Raw genomic sequence first — 12,500 nt, 5'->3', positions numbered from 1 at the left:
TGCACACAGAAATGGAAAGGGAGATGTTTATAAATATAAATATATATACACACATATACAAAAGTTGTAAATCAATAGCTTGATATAAAATACATTAACGATTTTGATAAATATATAGCAAATATTTCGCTAGAATGAGAATGATTGGCAGTAAAATAGCATAACACATTTAAAAACAGCCTTCCCCAAAGAAAACCATTCTTGACAATTATAATTTTCAACAATACATTATTGCGTCTGCGACGGAATTAATGTATTTATAATATATTGCAAAGCTTATTGAAATGCTCAAGTTGGAACATATGACATATGTTGCTATGTAATATAATAAGGATAATAATATTGTATGAAACATTTATAGGATATGCAGCTTATAATATGTCTCACAGACGCATGCATAAACGAGCAACGATACACAATCACATAACGGCCAGCGCGCTCGCACGTACACGCATGCAGTTAAGTATTCACATATAAACACAGACAAAGACACAAAGACAGCTGAATACACACTGTAGATTTTAATGTGTAGAAATTCCATGACACATTTTCTAGAGGCTCGCAGTTCACATTCTCATGATTTCAGGCTTTGTGAACCATTCATTTAACAAATGAATTGAATCGACAGTATTAAACCTTTATACGTACTGGCATATACACATACCTTCAAACGCCCACAATACACTCACACACACACGTACGCACACATATATTCTTGGCCCCAGTGAAATAACTGAAACAAGGAAAAGAATAAAATTATATATATATATATATATATATATATATATATATATATGCGTATAAGAAGGGATGACCACTAGGTGGACATCCAATATGCTAGAAAGAGGTCATCAACGTGCAACCACAACAGAAAAGTCATATGATTTTTCTTTTGTGGTTGGGTCATTGGTAACCTCTTTCGAGCATATTGGATGTCCACCTAGTGGTCATTCTTTCTTATATGTATGTAATCCAATTTTTCTGAATTATCAGTTTTTTTATATGCTAGACCACTGGTTTTAAATTGAAATTAATATTCAATTTATCACCCTCAGTATATATATATATATATATATATATATATATATATATATATTAATGTTGGCAGGGGTTTATCAATGTGATAGCAAAAAAGAAAATTATACTTGTTATTAGATATGTCTGAGGGTGTTTGAAAACCTACAATGATAGGCGCTTTAGCTCTGATTTCTAGCATTGTAGGTGTTCAAACACCTTCAGTCATATATAAATATGGAGAGAAGGCGGGAGAGGTATGCTGTAATATACATCTGGAAGGTCCTGGAAGAAATTGTGCCAACTTTTGGCATTGAAAGCTACACCAATGCCAGAACGGAGCGACACTGCATAGTGCCAAAGATCCTAGAAATGCCATCGCGCTTCAGGACCAGTTACTGCAACAGCCTGGGTTTCAGGGGCCCATAGCTTTTTAATATTCTCTCAAAGAGCCTGCGGAACCTGCACAAAATAGATGTAGGCGTATTTAAATCAAAGCTGGACCTCTTCATGTCGAGAGTCCCAGATGAACCTACCTCACGACAGGAGGTGCAAATGAGGATAGCTACATCAAACTCCATTCTTCACCAAGTGCCACATATTGGAGGAGGCTCTTAGTAATAATAGTGTACCAAAATGGCGGTGCATCAGCATGGCCGCAGCTGAGCTGAAACTACAGAAATATATATATATATATTCTTTTATTCTTTTCCTTGTTTCAGTTATTTCACTGAATCCATGCTGCAGTACCGCCTATAGTCGCACAAATCGACCCCAGGACTTATTCTTTTTAAGCCTAGTACTTATTCTTTCGGCCACTTTTGCCGAACTGCTTAGTTACGGGCACGGAAACACACCGACATCGGTTTCATGCAATGGTGAGAGACAAACACAGAAACACACACACACACACACACACACACACACACACACACACACACACACATATATATATATATACATATATATATATATATATATGACGGGCTCCCTTTAGTTTCCGTCTACCGAATCCACCCACAAGGCTTTGGTCGGCCCAAGACACTGGCCCAAGTTGTCACGCATTGTGGGCGGACCCGGAACCATGTGGTTGGTAAGGAAGCTTCTTACTACACGGCTGCGCCGGCGCCTGTATATAAATATGTATATATTTCTCCTTTCCTCTCTAGAGTATGTATATCTGTGTATGTGTGCACGTCTGTACACTATATATATATATATATATATATATATATATATAAATATACACTGGCACTCCGTCGCTTACGACGACGAGGGTTCCTGCTGATCCGATCAACGGACAGCTTACTCATGGGATTAACGTGCAATTGAGCACTCCACAGACAGGCGTACTGCTTCACATACTTCTCAGGGAGATTCAGTGTGACTCAGAGTGTGGTCCCTTGAAATACAGGTATTACTCATTTTTGCCAGCTGAATAGACTGGATCAACGTAAGATAAAGTGTCTTGCTCAAGGAGACAACGCGGCGCCAGGAATCAAACTCACGACCTTACGATCGTTATCCGAATGCTCTAACTACTATGCCATGGCTCTTCATATATATATATATATATATGGTAGAAACGTTAGCATTCTGGACGAAATGCTTAGGGATATTGCGTCTGTCTTTACGTTCTGAGGTCAAATTCCACCGAGGTCGACATATATTCACATGCAGTTATGCATATGTCTAGTCACAGAGTGATTAATGGTTTCCACAAAGGGCTTAGCCACACGGACGACTCGGCAGATTCTCAGATTATATATATAATATATACATGTGTGTGGGTGTGCGTGTGTGTGTGTGCGCGTGTGTGTGTATATGTATTGTGGCAGTTCGTCCGTTACGACGACGAGGGTTCTAGTTGATCCGATCAACGGAACAGCCTGCTCGTGCAATTAACGTGCAAGTGGCTGAGCACTCCACAAACACGTGTACCCTTCACGTAGTTCGCAGGGAGATTCAGCCTGACACAGTGTGTGACAAGGCTGACCCTTTGAAATACAGGTACAACAGAAACAGGAAGAAAGGGTGAGAGAAAGTTGTGATGAAAGAGTACAGCAGGGTTCGCCACCCCCTGCCGGAGCCTCGTGGAGCTTTAGGTGTTTTCGCTCAATAAACACTCGCAACACCCGCTCTGGGGATCGAAACAATGATCCTACGACCGTGAGTCCGCTACCCTAAACACCGGGCCATTGCGCCTCCACGTGTATGTATATATGCATATGTATCTACATACACATATACTGTGTATTTATATTACATTCTTACTTTACCAGCGAAAATCAATCGACTAGACACTAACATGCAAGGCAGTACACAACATTAACCAATCTATATTTCAAGTTGACAATTCAAAACAAAAATTAAAAACTAAAAACAATATCCATTATGAAATAATATCTTTCGAATTTTGCTGAAAATTAATCTAAAAATGAATTAACGTAAATTTTTACTCTATATAATACCTGATTCTTTTCATTATTTTTATTCAAAACACTGTTTAGTCTGCGAAGTAATGAATGTTTTTATAATGTATTTCTTAAATAATTGAAAATGTTATTGTTTAATGGTTTGTTGTTGCGGATGTTTTAAGTTTTAAAAAAATGGCTGTCTATGACCTCCATTATAGTAAAGTTAGCAATAGCACATTTGGCGTTGTAACCATTTGGTCAAACTGTCCAATTTTGCCTCATGTACTTGCGTGTTCGTAGCACGTAATTATCTCTGAACTATGCCGAGTATATTTTGTGATTAATTATAATAGTTTATATTTTATAGCTGTGACTTTAAACAATTTGATTGATAGTGTTGTATCATTATGACTTCTTTAGTAATTACGTGCAGTATAATAACAATTATGTGTTGCGTAATAATAATGTGTTTTAGAATAATTATGTAATGTATAATAATTCAAATAAAGAATGACATATCGAAAAATAAAATATTTCAATATATTCTAACGAAGTTAAAATTTCGAATTTAATTATTAAATGGATACTGATTACTGAGCAACAGTAATCCGGAGCATTTTCACTATCGCGAATTTTATATTCTCCATTTCTATATTAGACGTTCTCTATTGTATAATACATGGATTATTTACAAGTCTTTTTTCTGTTTACAGTAATGAATTTATTTTCAAACTATATAAAGTGACGAGCTGAAAGAATTGTTAGGGTTGGACAAAACGCTTTGGTATATATCTGATTTCAATTACCACCGGTGCCAACTTTATATCTTATCTCTCCTGGGTTTATAAAAGAAAGTACAAGTACTCAGATCAATGGTATTCACCAATCCTCTCCTCTCAAAATTGCTGGCCTTGTGTCTAAATTAGAAGCGCTTTCTTAGCATGTGTGACTACTCTCTAAATTGGTTGCATATTACATCTAAAACACATCTGAATATTTAGAATATGTACAAATTGATGGAGAATATTATGTTTTTATTAGCACAACATATAAAATAAACTTATCTTCTCATGTTTGAAGATCTAGTGTTTTACAGAGTAGAATAGTTTGGAAGTTATATGAGAGGAATATGCAATATTTATGTTGTTATGTAATTCCACCGATAAAATTGCCTTAATGGATTATATTAATTAAGGCGGCGAGCTGGCATAAACGTTAGCACGCCGGATGAAATGCTTAGCGGTATTTCGTCTGCCGTTACATTGTAAGTTCAAATTTCGCCGAGGTCGACTTTGCCTTTGATCCTTTCGGGGTCGATAAATTAAGTACCAGTTACGCACTGGGGTCGATGTAATCGACTTAATCCCTTTGCCTGTCCTTGCTTGTCCCCTCTATGTTTAGCCCCTTGTGGGCAATAAAGAAATAAGATTATATAAATTACGTAATTACTTCTGTATCTATTTTATCTGCTAGGAAGTAGCAAAGAGTTATGCCTATATATTTCGCATTTCCTCCAAAACCGGTGAGATTGATGCCGTTAATATTTCACCAAGAAGGTGGGATCTGTCTTCGGTGCTCACAATTTTATTACAGCTGAGATTATCTTGAATTATTCGACCTTTCATTGAATCCTATTCTCAACTTTGGGCTGGTGCTTACTTTCTCGAACGCTTTCACAATCTCGGTATCAACATGGTGGTGCTCGTTTGTTGCTCAATGTCGAAATGTATTTTCTTTTCTTATTGCTCTGATGAACGTCCTTGTCTAGGACCCTATTTCAAATCCTTTAAGAATTGCACTCGCTTCTCTGCACAAGCGCATCACTTGTCTGTTGAGTTTCCTGTTAGTTTTGTCGTTTTATTCTGATAACTTCTTTCCTCAAACAGTTGCTCTCTGGAACTCACTACCAACTTTATGTTTTCTTCTCTTCTATAATATTCTGTCCTTTAAGCTTTCGGTCAATAAATATCTTTTCGATTTTCAGGCTCTTTCTTTTTCTTCTTTGTTGACCGTTGCACTATAATGTCTGCAAGTCATGCTTGAGAAGAATCGCATTAAAAAAAAACTATGCCAACTTGAAACTTGCAAAAGACTCGTTAGCATGGAAGAAACCCCAGAAGCTGACGTTTTGGGTAGGTGATAAGAGGAGGAGGAGAAAAGAGTGACTCCAGAGTGCCTGACTTTAGGTGGCACTTTGCTCCTTAAAACCAGCTATGAGGAACAGAAATAGAAAACGGGGACAGAGGCGGTAATCGTTGGTCACTTGAAGTTTTGGTGGACACAGTTTTATATGTATTAGATGTTTTCCATAATATGCATTCTCTATCTCCAGAGTATCATCTTGTGTGGGGTGCGATTAGCTTTGTCACAATGTTTACATTCTTAGATATGATAATTGAAGATTTTCCTGTTCTGAATTTTAGACAATATTAAACCTTTGTATATTTTATTCAACCTTTATAATTTTAAAAAGGCAGAATACTATTTTAGATATTGTAAATTATAAATGCAAAATACTTATAATGCATGATAACAGCATAATAATAATGGTGACCATTAAAAATTAGATACATAGGATACACAATAAATCTCAAGTAATGGATGTATAATTAATATTGGCATTATTTCTGTGAATTAATAATTCAGGAAAATTATTAGTAAATATTCTAATATATCTGAAAGGAGCATACTCTGTAAATGTCTCTTTTTTAAATATAATTAAAACATTTTACGGGGCAGTGGATACGTGGTCTGATCAAAAAGTATTCGGATTGTTGCCATAATAACGAAGCTAAGGCACGTAGAATAAAGCCACTTAGGACAAATTGACCTTAAACTCTGTTGTGCATGCGCACTAGGTCTTAACGTCTGTGCTTATTTCCGCTGTTTACAGCAATGCTTGGAAGATACGTGTGTAGCGTGTGATCGTCGCATTGAACATGAACCTGCATCAAATTTTGCCAAAAGCTTGGCAATACCTGCTCAGAGGCCTACGTAAATTTGCAGAAACTGTATGGAGAGGAGTGTATGAGACGAAAAAATGTCGATGATCACGAACGTTCCGGGAAATCCGCAGCTAATAGAACTGAGAAAACTTCGCAGATGTGCAGCTGTGAGGGGAAATCGTTGAATCACCATACGTAAGTTATCAAATGTGCAGATTAGTTACGTTTCAGTTCAATCCATTACAAATGAAATTTTGGTATGAGACGCGTGACTGCCAAGTTTGTGCGAAAACTGCTTTCAGCTGACAACACTTTTGCGCATTCGGCACAGTTTGTGCAGCAGTTTTTGGCTAGGTACAACATCCCCTAGGTCCCACAGCCACCATATTCTCCAGATCTCGCCCTTTGCAACTTTTTCTTCTTTCTAAAAGTCAAATTCCGCTCGAAAGGAAGATTTCAGGGCGTCGAAGAAAACAAAGTGAATGTGACAAGGTAGCTGCTTGATTATCCCAGAAAAAGAGTTCCAGGAATGCTTCCATCAATGGAGACAGCACTGGATTAAGTGTCTGTTTTTCCGAAGGGTTCTACTTTGAAGAAGATTAAGTACTAAATTGGTACGTGTTGTAGTTTTGTTTTTATAGCATCAGTCCAGATACTGACTGATCAGACCTCGTTTATTGAAAATCTGTACAATTTAACAATATATGAGTTACTTATGAAGCGTTGATTTTCGAATGATGTAAACTGTTTCAATCAGAATTTCTTTACAATATTTCCGCAAGTACTATGTAATTTATTGCAACACAGCAACTCAAACACATAACGTTCACTCGACGGTTATGAATCTATAAGTCTCTAAGTCTTTGAAATATTTTTATCGTTAATGAGTGAATAACTGGAATTGTATCACGATTCATAGACATTGTTTATTTTCTTGAAACAAGTTGAAAGGTCCATTGATTTATTTGTCTTACATTTCTATAGATCAATAATAAAAAATAAAAATTTCAAGTTAATTACGTGAGTCATATACTTATGCAGCAAAATATATTTTACCATCACGTTTAATTAAAAAGTTACGTATATCACCGATGGAGACAACACAGCTGAAAAGTATACGACATAGTATCTTTGCAAAAAATAGTAACTTAATTAAATATTTGGCATTACTTACGTTAATCAGGACATAGCAAATTGTAAAACTAAATCATTTTATTAAACAGGCAAGCAACGCCCGTGGCAATGAAGACAGAGCATATTTACATAAATGAAAAGGCAATTAATTTATCATGTTTAACTTTTTGAAATGAAGAATGTATATATTGTGTAAATAGAGTTTTCACAACTTACCACAAAGAGAATACAAATTGTTCACGCATTATTGTTTGCAGATGAATATTTTTAAATGGTTTAACTTGATCTGAACGTTTAAGAAGTTCAGTTCCTTTTCTAGAACTATTTGTTTAACACTTGAATTCGAACTGATGCTGTTCACTTCTGAAGGCTTTATTTATTGTGTTAAACAAAAAGGACTAGTGATAGTTTCCCAAATTCAATAAACCACAGTGTATTTGAAATACAGTAATCTCTCGACTATCGGGGCAGTTACGTTCAAAACACACCGCGATAGGTGAAAATCCGCGAAGTAGAAACAGTACTGTACTGTATATTTAAAAAAAATTATTTTATAATTTATATATATTTGGGATCTTTTTTAAAACGGGGGCCACATTTTTCATTAATGTTTTACGTAGTGTTTTTGGTACCGAAAGACTTTCAAACTTCGTATACTTATCTATTTTGTGTTATAGAACAAAAAAATATTTTTGTATTCGAATTTATTTCATGTAAAAAAATTGTCTTATTTCGATAATTTCAACCAATCACTGACAAGTATTCAGTTGTTTACATTTACTCCTTTGGCTGATTAAGCCATAGCTTCGTTTTATTTGCTTTTTTCATTTTAAATTTGCTGTTTTCATTTTCTTTTTTTTTTTCTTCGTTTTATTTGCTTTTTTCTTTTTAAATTTGCTGTTTTACCCTAACCCTAACCCTATCACCGATAGAATTGTTTCAGAATCGTTTGTTTATGTAGTCGGCACTTAATGTATATCGGCTGAATGGACGTCAGTGATTGGTTGAAATTACAGAAGTACGACAACTTTAACATGGAATAACTTAGGGATTTCTTTTTTTTTTAAAGAAGACTAAGAGAAAAAGATGTTTATATGACACATTCTACCAGTGTTCCAAGTTTCAAAGTGTTTCGTTAATGAAAAATGTGGCCCCCGTTTTAAAAAAGATCCTATATTTGTTTTATCATAAATACAAAACAACACCACGGAGGAATCGACGTGAGCTTAAATAATAAACCGCTATTGGTGAACTGCGATAGGTACACCACGATATGGTGAGAGATTACTATATATAAGATTGATGACCAATAATATATATATATATATATTCTTTTATTCTTTTGTTCTTTTATTTTTGCTACTTGTTTCAGTATATTTGACTGTGGCCATGCTAGACCACCGACTTTAGTCGAACAAATCGATCCCAGGACTTAATATATCTGTTTCATTTGCCGAAGGGCTAAGTTACGGGGACATAAATACACCAGCATCGGTTGCCAAGCGATGGGGCTGGGGACAAACACAGACACAGACACACACACACACACACACACACACACACACACACACACACACACACACAGATTTATACATATATATGATTCACCATGATAGATAGTTGACAACTACACAAATAGTTTTTGTTCTCTCCTTGTTTCTCTCCTTGTTTCTCTCCTTGTTTCTTTCCGTGTTTCTTTCCGTGGAAGAGCGTAGGCTCGAAACATTAAAGACTTTCTCTATTCCCGAGCGTTATACTAATACATCCATTTGTTGTTTACACTACCTCTCTTCGTCTGTTGTTTTTTCGTGATTTCTTCTACATTATATATATATATATATATATATATATATATATATATATATATATATATATATATAATGTGTGTGTATATGTATATATAGTAGAAGACACTCGCCTAAGGTGCCACACAGTGAGACTGGGCCCAGAACCATGTGGTTGGTAAGCAAGCTTCTTACCGCACAGCCACACCTGCGCATATATATATATATATATATATATATATATATAACATGGACTTCTATATGATTTTCCCTTATCAAATTCATTGTGGACCTGGAACTCTGAGACTATAATGAACAGAAGACAATCGTCCAGGGTGTCGCGTACTGGGATTGATCCTGTAAACACGTGGTTGCAAAGGAACCTTCTTATCTACACAAATATACCTGCATTTATGCATGTATATTTTAAGTACTTTTTATTCTTGCATTTACGGCTTAATGATTAGGCACATTATAAAAGGAATCATCACATTCTACTTGAATGATATTTATTTTATCAAAACCGAAAAGAAGAAAAGCAAAGTCTTTTTCTAACTCTCTGCGCACTGGTTTCAAATCCCACCGAGTTTAGTTGTGCAATTTATTCGTTTTGGGTGGAGATAAAAAAAATTGACTCTAAACAGTTGTTTGGAGTGCGGGAACTGTTAGAGCGTCGGACTGGATATCTTATTGTATTTAGTTTAGTATTTCGTACTGTGATTTCAAATCTCACTATGGCTACTGAGGTGGTACATGTAATCCTCTCTGAGTTTCACACAACCACCTGGTCCCATGGTTGCTTTTAGCAGACTGCAGTCAGTTACAAAAATTCCAGCCAAGCTTCTGGTTTAAGGGCACATTTATGCCTCCCTTTCAATAGTCTCTGAGGCTGTCGAAAGAAACAGGACGATCACTTTCTTTCCTGACTAAAGCAGTTAAAGAATGTAATGGTACCGGAGCGGAGATTCCATAAAGTATATCACTTAATTATGCTAATCGTTAAAGAATGTGATGGTAGATATTAACGAAATGCCGCTGCCTCGTTTCCTCACATGAATGTTGCTCGTTACTAAATACACAAAAGAATTCTTTTATATTGAAATATTATTGTCATTGTGTTGCTTAATGTAAATATGTCCTCATTTGTTACATTACTTATATTACATTTAATAACGATTTGTACAATTTTTATTGATGCAATAACAAAAATCTTTAGGTCAGATGACAGTACAATACTGACTCGAGTTACTGTATGCCAACGTTATATAATCACCATATTTACTAAGTATTTTATAGCAGTACCATAAAGATGTCAAAATTTAATTCTAGGAAATCATTTGTTTCGTGACGTAAAATGAAGAAATCCCTTAAGCCATCAATTTATTGAGAATACATAACATTATATATTATATTTGCATTTCTGCCACAGAATAAATATCTTGTAAGTGATAGATAATTCCATTGTTTAAGCAGGTATATATAAAACGCAATTATGTTTGCAAACGAGAAATAATTTAAAATTTCTATTTGGCTATTTGGCTCATTAACTTGCGACTTGAGATTTCATCGTGACAGCTGTCTGTTTGTTTTTGCAGTTTTCTTTGTTGACAAAATAGTGATATTAACAGCTCAGGGTTATATAGCTGCCAAGTTTCTCAAACAAAGAAAAACTGTTCTTTAATTTGAAATAATACAAGAATCTCACAGATAGCAAAACTTTAAAATGCTTTAAGTAGTTCTTTATATAGTTTTCTCAGAGTTTCGTTTCGCTTCATTTCATGAGCTACAGTTCCACGTTAATGTTTTCCATATAACGAAATATTATTTTCTATACAGGAAGGCGATATACGAGAAATCTATATCAGTATGTTTATGATAAATATATATAAATAATTTACAGATACATTCCAACAGAATATATGGACGATAAGTTTGTATAAAAACCAATTCCATTTTGTGATGATAATGTGTACGGCTCGTTCATTGGTAAATGGAAAAGATATTATCTTTTGTCTATTATGCATACAACACCGTCTATACAACACTAAAATCCATATGTTATAAAGCATTATTTTGTTAACGCCATCAACTATATAGCCACAACTAGTTTCAATAAAGTGATTTGTTGTTTTATTGAAAATTGTCAGTATCTCAAAATACTTACAAATACAATTTTGGCAAATTGAGTTTTCCAGTAATACGCGAGCGGTTTTGTAACTGAGAGAATAAACAAAAAATAGGTTAACGGTCGTATACTTGTCAGGAATATAAAAACACAGCGGGGTTTGTAGAGGGAACATCATTAAATACTTCTATTACATACAGGTAACGTTTTTGTTCTGATAACATCTGATATCTTGTCCGTTTTTGTTTGTTTGTTTTGGCGCTAGAATATTATTTAAAACTGTCTTTATCTTACTTAAAGAAAACAAAATTATATTTCTCTCACAGTGCTTATATTTTATCATCAAAGTAAATAAGATGACAGGTTATTTATTTTAAACTAGAATGACAATAACTCTCATATATTTTATGAAACAATATTTTCTGGATTTCATTAAGGATGATTGAATTGTAACAAATGAAAACGTTTCCAAAATTTTCATTAACATCATACAGGTCCTTGCTTAATGTCACTGAATATTCGATTAAAACAATAGATGACAATATTAAACAATAGTGAAAATATACGAGATGGAATTACATTATCAAAATAATACCGCGATATTACATTATTTTACATTATAATGAAATCGTTTAAAATATTTCAAAGGGAATTTTCTAAAAATGTAGTTTTCAAGCATGTCACCCTTGATTCTGTGATATTTTGAATATTTTTAATATTTACATCTTAGCTTAGTGGATATTCGATTGTATATGCGTGTAATTGTTTGAAAACGTGTAAAATATGTTTAATCAGAGCCGTTTTAATATACAAGAGATAAAATGATTTAAATCTCTTTATTAGAATATAACAATTGACGGCAGTATTTTTGCGAAGATGCCAAAAGTTTTAATGGTTTTGAATGCTGTAGCATAAAAGATAAAAGAAATAAGTTTTATTGTTTATTTTAGGGAATACGATGCATTCTTTGAATTATGCTTTTGTCAAGTCTGACAGACGTGATGTAAACGTTTAATAATGTTCTATATTCTTAATAAATTTGCAAAGAGCATTTATCTCATAGGGTATTCACAAATATCTA

This window comes from Octopus bimaculoides, chromosome 2 (genome assembly GCF_046866305.1).
Source record: "Octopus bimaculoides isolate indiv1 chromosome 2, ASM4686630v1, whole genome shotgun sequence".
NCBI classification, from domain to species: domain Eukaryota; kingdom Metazoa; phylum Mollusca; class Cephalopoda; order Octopoda; family Octopodidae; genus Octopus; species Octopus bimaculoides.
Note: the sequence above shows the minus strand (reverse complement) of the source record.